This window comes from Sorex fumeus, unplaced genomic scaffold (genome assembly GCF_029834395.1).
Source record: "Sorex fumeus unplaced genomic scaffold, SorFum_2.1 ptg000033l, whole genome shotgun sequence".
In the NCBI taxonomy this organism is placed as follows: Eukaryota; Metazoa; Chordata; class Mammalia; order Eulipotyphla; family Soricidae; genus Sorex; species Sorex fumeus.
Genome location: NW_026606090.1, coordinates 28,412,663 through 28,423,928, shown reverse-complemented (window position 1 = coordinate 28,423,928; position 11,266 = coordinate 28,412,663).

The window sequence follows — 11,266 nt, the reverse complement described above, 5'->3', positions numbered from 1 at the left end:
ATAGTGTTACTATTAGTGACACTCTTCCATTTCTTAATAAAAGTCAGGAATACAGATACTACTACGTGGTACCTATCTCTTTACCACAAATCCATGAGGCCATCTGATATTTGTATCTATTCTTCTCATTTATTTTATGTACCATGAACTCTTCATTTTCATCTGGGCTGAAGCAGAAGTCAACACTCCATCTTTTCTTATGGATGAATAATATTCCTTATTTCCTTTCAATTGATTCTCTTCATTGGATTTTCATGTACGTGAGCAGATTTTGTGGAGCTATCACTAGATGATCAGGTATCAGCGGCCCTTTCTATATAGATCCTCTCCCAGTTCTCACAACAGATTTATTTCTCTGAAATAATTGAATATATATTTTCATGATGGCATTCTCGAACTAAGGAATTAACAATCTCCTTTTCAATATGTGTGTTCTAAATCCCTTGTTTTCACCTCTTGCCACCCTTTGCGTTTCATATGTTTGTAGTGTGAAACATGTCAGGTCATTGACTTGATTTCGTCCACGGTTAAACCTCTAGTATCTGATAGAGAAAATTATGAAACTCACCCAGCTGTGCAGTACAGGAAATACCATGTAATCCAATGTTTCAGATATTTCTCCATTTTTTTCTCTCCATACCTTATTCCATACCTACTGAGAATACTGCTACCTTTGAATTACAAGTGTTTCCTGAGTATAGTTTAACTTTCTGAGCATTTTACAAATTTTCTTGAACCTTCTCCATGTAGCTGTATATCAATGCCAAATTTAAGGAGTGCTGCCGCTAAATTAACAGCTATCACTTACATTATCTCTCACAAGACTGTTAAAATTTGTGACTATTGTCAAGTTTCTTCTTTCTTTTCCTTGTAGATTCATATCTTTTACATTTTTATTGTCATTTTCTTGGCATTTCAAGATGGGAGTAGATAGGAGTGGGTGGTCAATGCACCATACTCAATCAGTTTCCGTCGTAATTATCTCACAACAGGTCCTGGGTTCTGCAATTATAGCTCTAAAATGAACAAAGTTGACAGCTTTGGAGTTTAAAAAAAAAGTGTGCAATTTATAACAGTTGTCTCTTCTTGACAATTGCATGGAATTTGAGTAAAAACAAGTTGGTAATCATTTATTCCAGCACTCCCTCCTTCTAAATTTTACCCTTAATTGTCAATTTGTAATCATAATTCTTTTCACTTATAAGGAACTTCTACACAAAATGTTCCATACAACTCCTCAAGTCCTTTTGTTGTTAATGTTAGAGTGTTTGTAGGTATCCTTGCTAACTCCTGCAATCTGAGTATTATGGTTAACTGGACCTATTAAGCATCACTGTAAGTAGTAAGAGTTGAGAAATCGGGGCTGGAGTAGTAGCACAGCAGGTAGGGCATTTGCCTTGCACACAGCTGACCCGGGTTCAATTCCCAGAATCCCATATGGTCCCCTGAGCACCACGAGGAAAAATTTCTGAGTGCTTCAGCCGGGAGTAACCCCTGTGCATCGCTGGGTGTGACTCAAAAAAAAATTGAGGAATTCCATAGAAAGTGATGGTATCTGAATATGCCAGATATGGCTAATGCAACACATATGTTCCAGTAGTATAATTCTTTATACAAGTATGTTATATTCATTATATAAGTATATTAATATGATCACATAGTGCTGTAGAAGGGATTTCAAAGATCAAACTTGATTTCACTGTAGAAAGGCTGATTGCTTTAGCCTTGATTAAAATTCTGGTTATTTAATGATTAATATTTATAGAATATTCTCAGAAACAATATTCTCTATCTCTATTCAGATCTCATACAAACACTCTCAGATGTAAGAAGTTTTTAATTGCAACATATGAATCAACTTGAATGCCATTTTTCATGGTTATTAGAAAATACAATCTACAGAATCAAAGCAAAGAAGAAAACTCCCACCAGATTTTTTACAAACTCTTTGTATTTGTAATGTAGGAGGTTGGTTCGTCTTTACACTTTGAAATAAAAAAAGGTTTGGGCCCCTTAAAGTCTCTTTGAACTTGTTTTGTTTAGAAATACAAAATGTACTATGAAGACCATTGATACAACTGATCATTAAAGACCTTATGTGAAGGGTCAGGACTATGACTCAGGTAAAATACATATCTGGCACATATAAGATCTCAATTAGATCCCTGGCACTACAAGAGAAAAACAAATTAAATTAAATTAAAACCTCACAGGACTCCCAAGTCATAGTGCCAATGTGGCTCAGTATATTAAAAGAAACAAACTAGAATTTGGCTTATATTTTTGGTTCTGTCACTGTCGTAGTCCTGATTTTAATTCCAATGTCATATATGCTGATATTAATGGGAAACCGTGGGGAGTTTTTTTTCCTTAAAAAAATAAAACAAGAATGTAGTAGGATTGAGGGTGAAATCATGGATAAGCATGATGCAAAAAAAACATTATTTATTTATTTATTTATTTATTCTGAGCCATGCCTCCTGATGCTCAGGGGTTACTCCTGGCTCTGCACTTAGGAACTACTCCTGGCATTACTCAGGGGATCATATGGGATGCAGGTTCAAGGAAGCAACTCTATCTGTTATACTATCTCTGCCCCATAAAACAATAAAGCATGTACTCATTTATTATTATTTTTGATTTTTTTATTAGTGAAACACCGTGAAGTACAGTTGTAGACTTACAAACTTTCATGCTTGTGTTTCAGTTATACAATGATCGAGTACCCATCCCTTCACCAGTGCCCATTCTTCACCACCAATGAAACCAGTAGCCCTCCCAGCCCCCCATCCCATCCCCCACCCCATTCCACCTCTGTGGCAGAGTATTCCCTTTTGCTCTCTCTTTCCTTTAAGGTGTTGTGGTTTGCAGTAGAGTTATTGAGTGACCATTGTGTTCAGTCTATATTCTACTTTCAGCATGCATCTCGCATCCCCAGTGAGTCTTCCAAACACCCTTTTTCTTGGTGTTCCCTTCTCTATCTGAGCTGCCTTTTCCCCCAGCATCTGCTGCTGGCTTCCAAGCCATAGAGCAGAGCTCCTGGTAATTATCTCAACTATTCCTGGGTTTTAGTCTTCTATTTTGTTACTTTATGTTCCCCAGATGAATGCAGCTTTTCTATGTCTATCCCTCTCTTTCTGACTCATTTCACTTAGCATGAAACTTCCCATGTAGAACCACTTGTAGGCAATTTTCATGACTTCATCATTTCTAACAACTGCATAGTATTCCATTGTGTAGATGTACCAAAGTTTCTTGAACCAGTTATCTGTTCTCGGGCACTCAGGTTTTTTCCAGGTTTTTTCACTATTGTGAACAGTGCAGCAATGAACATACAAGTACAGATGTCATTTTGACTATACTTTTTTGCCTCTCCGTGATATATTCCCAGGAGTGGTATTGCTGGATCAAATGGGAGCTCAATTTCTAATTTTTTGAGAATTGTCATATTGTTTTCCAAAAGGGCTGAACCAGTCAGTATTATCACCAGCAATGCAGGAGGGTCCCTTTCTTGCCACATCCACGCCAACACCTGTTGCTTTTGTTCTTTTGCATGTGGGCCATTCTCTGTGGTGTGAGATGATATCTCATTGTTCTTTTGATCTGCATCTCCCTGATGATTAGTGATATAGAGCATTTTCTCATGTGCCTTTCTGCCATTTGGATTTCTTCTTTGAGAACGTTTCTGTTCATTTCATCACCCCATTTTTTGATGGGGTTGGATGTTTTCTTCCTTTGGAGCTCAACAAGTGCTTTGTATAACCTTGATATCAACCCCTTATCAGATGGGTATTTGGTGAATATCCTTTCCCATTCTGTAGATTATCTTTGTATTCTGGTCACTGTATATTTTGAGGTGCAGAAGCTTCTTAATTTAAGAAAATCCCATTTGTTTCTCTCTGTTTTCACTTGGATGGTCAGTGGAGTGTCATCTTTGAAGATACTGTTTGCCTCAATATCATGGAGGATTTTGCCAACCTTGTCTTCAGGGCTGGAGTGATAGCACAGCAGTAGGGCATTTGCCTTGCACGCAGCCAACATGGCCAACCCGAGTTCGATTCCTCTGCCCCTCCAGGAGAGCTTGGCAAGCTACCAAGAGTATCTCGCCCGCATGGCAGAGCCTGGCAAGCTACCCGTGACGTATTTGATATGCCAAACACAGTAACAACGAAGTCTCCAATGGAGACATTACTGGGCCCGCTCGAGCAAATCGATGAATAACGGGAGGGCAGTGACAGTGACAGTCTTCAGTGTACCTTATGGATTTGGGCCTGATGTTGCAGTCTTTAATCCATTTTGATCTGACTTTTGTGCATGGTGCTTGGTCGAGGTCTAAGCCCATTTTTTTGCATGTGGTTGTCCAGTTATGCCAGCACCGTTTGTTAAAGAGGCTTTCCTTGCTTCACTTCACAATTCTTGCTCCCTTATCAAAGATTAGATGTTCATACATTTGGGGTTGTGTGTACGAATATTCCACCCTGTTCCATTGGTCTGCTGCCCTGCCTTTGTTCCAGTACCATGCTGTTTTAATTGTTACCACTTTGTAGTAGACTTTGAGGCTGAGGAGGGTGATGCCTCCCATTATCTTTTCCCCTAGAATTCCTTTAGCTATTCATGGGAGTCTGTTGTTCCAGATGAATATTAGGAGTGATATTGATTCATATTGATTCATTTCTTTGCAGAATTTCATGGAATCGCATTGAATCTGTATAGTGCCTTGGGAAATATTGCCATTTTGACAATGTTTATTCCTTCTATCCATGAGCAGGGAATATGTTTCCATTTCCTCCTGTCCTCTTTTATTTTGTGGAGTAGTGTTTTGTAGTTTTCTTTGTAGAGGTCCTTTACCTCCTTAGTTAAGCTGATTCTGAGATACTTGATTTTCTGGGGCACGATTGTGAACAGGATTGCTTTTCTCATGTCACTTTCTTCTCATTATTTGCGTAATAGGAAGGCCATAGATTTTTGGGTATTGATTTTATAGCCTGCAACTTTACTATACAAGGCTATTGTTTCTAGAAGTTTCTTGGTCGAGGCTTTAGGATTCTCTAAATATAGTATCATATAATCTGCAAATAGTGAGAGCTTGATTTCTTCCTTTCCTATCTTGATGCCCTTAATATCTTTTGGTAAGGATGTTTTTATTTGTGAAGGATTACACATATGCAAATTATATAGATTTCTAGGTTTATAGTTTTGCCCTATATTTTTCAATACTTCACAAATATTATCTGTTCACAACCCTCTATTGTTTTCTTTTTTCCCCCTGTTTATTTTATTTTTATTTTTTTAATCAAATCACCATGAGATACAGAGTTACAAAGTTGATCATGGTCAGGTTTCAGTCATGCAGTGTTCAACACCCATCCCTCCACCAGTGTGCTTTCCCACCACCAATATTTCCAGTTTCCCTCCCACAACCCTCCCCCCAGCCCGTTTCTATGACAGAAACTCTCTGTCTGCCTGTCTGGTCTGTCTGTCTGTCTGTCTGTCTGTCTCTGTATATCTCTTCCCCTTGGGCATTTTGTTTTGCAAACAGTTACTGAAAACCATTGAGGTTTTAAACTGTTGATCAGATCACTAAGGATGTGTCACTTTTAGTATGTATTTGAAGTAGTTGAATGGATTATGATATTCCTGTCTGGATGCAAGCCATGGCACTAGGGGAGCAGTAAATGCAAAAGAATGAATGGGCATGGCTAACTTGAAGAGTATCAGGCAGCCACCGATTGAGCTGTGGCTAAGGCACCCAGGTAAGCGTGTAAGTACACAGCACGTTGACCTCATGAGCAATGGCATCAGCTCTTAATCCATGACAGAAAACTATTTAAATGATTTGAGCAGATGAACAACATGTTTTTAACAATAATTCTCTAATTATTACATTATTGCATGATTATTTTATATGAATATATAAGTTGCTTCATTTGTGGCTTCATTTTTTAATAAAAAATATAAATATGAGCACTGTGATAAAAGTAGTGCTGATTGCATGTTTGTCATAAGGAAAGCTTATATCAGCCTTATAGCAGATTAGCTTTTAGACCTGATATTCACAAAAGCAAGTGGTTTTGAATTCGGCATTAGAGTCTCATTTGCAAGCTGGGTATAATGGTGCCTACATAATAAATTATATAATGCATTGTGAGAACCAAATAAAAAAGCACCTATGACAAGATTTAATATTAGAAGGTATTTTAAAGTGTTAGTTGAAACCATAATGAATTTTAGGAGCGAATTTAAATGATTCATATATTGATCATCTTGAATACAGTCTATATGTACATTCTACTTCATGAATGCTGAAAATCACCTGAAGTCACTCCTTTAAAAATTAAAATATTATAGGAGTCAGAGTGATAGTACAGCGGGCAGGACAGTTGCCTTGCACCCAGCCAATCTGAGTTCGATCCCTGGAGCCTCATATGGTCCCTTGGACCCCACACAGGAGTAAATTCTGAGCACAGTCAGATGGTGGCCCAAGAACAAACAAAAAAAAAAATGGAAATATTTTATAACAGCAAATTTCCTTTTAAAACATATTTTCTTAATCATAAATATGCTAGAAATTATATACGTAAGAATGATCATAAAAGCGGTAGTCTATTATAGAAAGAACAAGAAGAAAACATAAAACTAAATTGATTAATTTGTACTATATATAAGCAAATGAAATACTATGCAATCTTGTTGAAGAAACCATCTCTTAAGAAAGTTTGGTAATGGTGTATTTTTAAATAAAATCATCATAATTTTATAGCATAAAATGCTTAGAAATGCACTTGAAGAAAATGCACTAAAATGTTAACAAAACCAGCATCTCTTATTAGTGCATCTTATAATAATTCGTTTTTTGGTATTTTCTTTAATAAATATCCTTATATTTTATACTATTTCTGTAATTAAAATGATCATTGGATATTATTTATATGATGCGTGGAGTTTAGAATGAGTAAATGTAAAGATCTTTACCCAGAAACTAGATTTAGCAGTTCAACACATTGTTTTTGGTGACACTCTGACCACATGTAATTACTATCTGAAAAGGAAAACTACAATTTGAGTAGAGACTTTGACTATTAAAAAAATCTTTTTAGGTCTGAAATGTGGCTCAAATGGAAGAACACACGTATAGCATGTATAAACCCCAAGTACCACAAGTTGTGACCGTGAACTTTCAACACCACTTTCAACCCCACAATAATAATACCCCCAAACTACTTTGAAAACAAAAATTTGAAATAGGAAGTATTTTATTTTATTTCACTTTAGCTATTCGTTTTTTCTAATTTTGAGTAATACCGGGTGTGCTCAATGCCTATTCCTGACTCTGTGGTCAGGAATCACGTTTGGTAGGTCTTGGGGTAGGGGGTGGGGGAACTGTATAGAGGTACCAGGAATCAAAGTCACGTGGGCTACCTATACCATCTCTCCAGCCCAGCAAGGTGTTATTTTAATGAGAAGAAATTTTTAAATAAGAAATAAGGAGCATTCGCTAAAATCCCGTTTTGCACCAATACCTTGCAAGAGTAGACCCATCTTGCTAGCTTTGTAAACGCCAAAATGAACAAACTCACAGTATCATTGTCTGCATTATATGGTCCTTTCAAAAAGTCAAAAACGTACCTATTAAGGCAGTAGGCTCTTTCTCCCTTTCCCAGGGAAAACAAGAGTAGTAATGAATGTAACACTGCTGAAAGCATTTGGCACAACAGAGATGGGCATTTATCAAGCTTTGTCAAGATGCCAGCTTTGACAGGATCACTCTCTCCTGACAAAATTTCCCAGAACGAAATCAAAATAATGACCCAACCAAATCTAATGCAAAAAAATCACATTTGAAACTGCTTTTAAAACACTGAGGCCAGCTTTATTGGAAGGTAATGGAAAAGCACTCTACGACTTACCTCTTGGAGTAGCAGTAAGTGACCTAATACCTGTGTTTTCCCCAACCCTGGAAGAGATCTGCATTTTCCTGCCTTACCCATTGGATCCTCAGGCTTAGTGGCTATATTAAGCCTTTGAGATAGACAGACAGACAGATAGATAGATAGATAGATAGATAGATAGATAGATATAGATGCATATATATGTGTATATATGTACATCTTTAATTTAAGGCACTGTCACTTATAAGGCTATACATAATCAATTTTCAGGCAGTGTTCCAACACCAGCTCAACACCAGTCTTGCCTTCCCTCCATCCCCCTCACCTCCACCCCCAACTCCTTCCCAGCCTCTAGCCCACTTCTTCAACAGACACTATTTTAAGATTAGTTATTGTCATTCGGCTCTTGCAGTGCTGTTAGCTGCTTGCAGAACTGCTGGCTCTGTGGTTTAGACATATCCATATACTGCAGCTCTACCCCACCCTGCCCTACTGCCACCCATCCATTCTTACCACACCCTTGATTCTTTTCCTTCCCTGTCTCTTAAAACCTGTTGAGTGAAGATAATGACAGAAAGGGAAATAGTCTAATTAAAATATATGCTGTTGTTCTTTACTCTCTGAAAACCTACATTTCCTTTTGAAAGAACTTTATTGCAGGGCTGGAGAGAGAGAGTGCAAGGGGTTCTTCCTTTTTTTGATAGGTTAGGATTTTTTGCTTGGTTTGTGGTTTTGACCCACACCCAGTGGTGCTCAGGGTTTACTCCTGGCTCTGCACTCAGGAATCACTCTTAGTGAGTTGGAGAGACCATATGAGTTGCCGGAAATGAGCCCAGGTTAACTGCGTGCAAGGCGCACCACTCCCTGTGCTGTTGCTCTAGTCCAGTAAAGATTCTTGCCTTGAACATGACCAGGAGTAAGGCCTGAGCACTGTCAGGTGCAGCCCAAATCACACATCCAGAAAAGAGTCTTTGCAAGTATTGTTTTTTCTTCTTTAGCCAGCTGGAATGTTTATTACTATCAAAACAATGCTCACTCATGACCAGAATTATTATTCTTATTATTGTGAAAGGAAAACTATGCCTAACTGAAAGGACTGGATAGATGTCATATGTATTGAAATGACATTTAACTTTCTTAAAAAATTGTTAATAGCATCAGACGTTGTTGTTGTCTGCCCCTCTCAGAGAGCCCGGCAAGCTACCCAGAGTATCTCGCCCGCACGGCAGAGCCTGGCAAGCTATTCAATATGCCAAACACAGTAACAAGTCTCATGATGGAGATGTTACTGGGCCCGCTCGAGCAAATCGATGAGCAATGGGGGGACCGTGACCGTGACCGTGTTAATAACATGTTTGGAAGAAGAAAAGGACTAAAATGTGGTCTCTAGTTTATAATATTACAGATAATTTTTGAGGGGAAGGAGTTTGGAACCCACCCAACCTTGTTCAAGGCTTACACCTGCTTCTGTCCTCAGGGTTCACTCGGGCAGTATCAGAGGAAAATATGCAGTACCAGAAATTGAGCTGGTCTCAGGTGTGTGCAAAGCAAGTGTCTTAAACTTTTGCTATCCCTTCAGTCCCTTAAGTTATTTTAAATGCTTTGTTTATCATTAATTGCTTTCTAATGTTTTACAACAATAATTTATTACTTATTAAAAATGATAATACAGGAGTTTAGGCATTTGCTTTGCGCTAAGTAAACTTATGTTTAGTCCCTGGTATCACATATGGTTTTTCCAGCTCCACCCTGAGCACAGAAACAGGAGTCAGCCCTTAATCCGTCAGATGCAACCCAAGAACTGTAGTAGCACCATAGCACTGTCCTCCCATTGTTCATCGATTTACTCGAGCAGGCACCAGAAACGCCTCACAACAAATTGTGAGACTTGTTCTTACTGTTTTTGGCATATCAACTATGTCACAGGTAGCTTGCCAGGCTTTGCCATGTGGGTGAGATACTCTCAGTCGCTTGCTGGCTCTCCGAGAAGGGCGGAGGAATTGAACCCGGTCGGCCACATGCAAGGCAAATGCCCTCCCCGCTCTGCTATCACCCAAAATCTCCAGCCCAACCCAAAAACAAGCACACAAAAAAAAGCAAAAAAAAATGCAAAAATGACATAAAGCAAAACAAATGCTTTCAGATGTTGAAATACATTTTATGCCTCTTTTGTTAGTTTTCTTGCAGGCATTTTGGTTGCCCTAGTTAGAATAGGATCAGCTCTTGCTCCATCATTGTTACTATCTCTACCTCCAAGGTGCTACTTTTTTCTTACAATTTTAATTTATAGCAATCCGTTTCCTTCTTCATTTTTAGCTAATCTTTCTGAATTAAATGTGATTAAATCTAGCAAAACGAAGGAAACATAACAGCATATGGGGAGCCTTCCTGTAGTGCCAGTTTGCTATTTCCGTCTAATAACAGATTTAAAAATCCAATTAGACCGTTTGAAAATAGGAAGCCAAAGTTAAAAATATCTGACAGTTTGACTCAGCACAGCAGGGAATGGTTTATAGGCCAATCACTCATAGTGAATAAGATATTAGTGGTGAGAAACACGCATCTCTTGCCCATTAGAATAATCATTCCCCCCTCCCCGCGCCCCCAACCGCCCCCCCTCCTGCCCCATAATGCTATAAAGCAATTATACTAGGTTGAATAGCAAACATTCTCACTCCCTTTATGGGATGGAGAATCACAGTGATTTGCCCACACAATATCATCCTCCAGTGTTAAGGGACTTAAGTTGACCTAAAGGGAAGACAAACAGATGGTTTAGGAAATGAGACATGATTTTTCACACAATGCTTAATGCATGAGAAAAGACATTTGTAGATCTCTGTCAAATGTTTACAAGTGCTCTTTGAATAATTCCTAAGTGACCCTGTTTTGATTGTTTTCGTAGCATCATTAGAAATGAATGAAAGCACTAAATAAAATTTCACCTATCATATTGGCAGCTAGAATAAAACTGTGCAGTGTAATTGAAGACAGAATAAAATGGCTTTTATCCAGTGTTGCTGATGGGGTTTCAAAGTGGTTATTTCAAATAGTTATCATTAGAAATATTTGACCTGGTGAAAATATGATTATTCCATAAATTTAATCTAGCCCAGTACTGTCGGCACTATAGAAAAAGATTGTGTACATAGATGCTCATTGCAGTGGCAATTACAATAGGAAAAAATGGAAATAGTCTACAGGAGAATAGTAACAGAAAAAGAAAATTACAAGGACATGAAAATTTTAATAAGTGTTGTGTAAGTGCAAACCCATGCAATTTTAACCTGAAGAGATTTGAATGTACTATAAACATTACAAATGAATCCAAAGGATAATGATCTCTACAAGTTATTTATTTATTTATTCTGGTGTTT